The sequence below is a fragment of the Arachis duranensis genome, chromosome 9 (genome assembly GCF_000817695.3).
Source record: "Arachis duranensis cultivar V14167 chromosome 9, aradu.V14167.gnm2.J7QH, whole genome shotgun sequence".
Lineage (NCBI taxonomy): Eukaryota > Viridiplantae > Streptophyta > Magnoliopsida > Fabales > Fabaceae > Arachis > Arachis duranensis.
The window spans coordinates 116,327,791-116,328,605 of NC_029780.3; positions in this window are offsets into that span (position 1 = coordinate 116,327,791).

Consider the following 815-nt stretch of genomic DNA (forward strand, 5'->3'; position numbering starts at 1 on the left):
TGGGTATTAGACTTCCAAAGGTCCGCCCCACTCTAGGTCCGAGCTCTCCTATTCATTCACACTCCCTAGTCTTTGGCACACTATGCTACCATAGACACAGAAGTAGAGTTGGGAGCTCACCTTGGTTCACCACCACTGTATGTTCGCCGCTGTCGCTGCGTCTGGTCTCTCTCCTCCGTCTGATCTTGGTTGCTTGCGCCTTTCTTGCCTCCGCGTCTGCTCGAGTGGTGCTTCCTGCTCGTGTTGTCATCGCGCCCCCTCGCCTCTCTCCCTCCTCATGCCTCTACTCGAGCTTTGTCGTCCCTTGGGTGCTCGTCGCTGGCGATCTTGCTCCCTATTGAGCCTTATATTCTGCCAATTTTTCGGGTTATAAACATAAAGAGAAAGACTGCCGCAGAGCCGCCAGCTTTCCCGCATCACATTCTTGCTCTCTCCTTCATACTCTTTTCGTTGGAGGATCATCGAAGATTACTTAATTTTTCTTGCTTACTTTTTTGGTTTTTAATCTATTGTTCATAAAAAAATGTGATTTGAATAACTTAGTTTTTAATGTGTTCAAAATGATTTAGTTAAAAACAATTAGTTAATTTTGTGTGTGTTTGTGAGCTCTAATCTCTTATGATGCTATGTATGTAATGCAATGTTCTAAAAATTAGACCGAACTAACCGATTCAACTGGGTTAAATTAGAACCAGTCTTCTAGCCCGTCTAATTCATGCCTAAAACTGTCTTGCGAAAAATCAATTAAAAAACTGGTCGAACGAGCGATTAACCGGTAAACCAGCTGACCCGGCCCGGTTTTAAACTACCGGTTC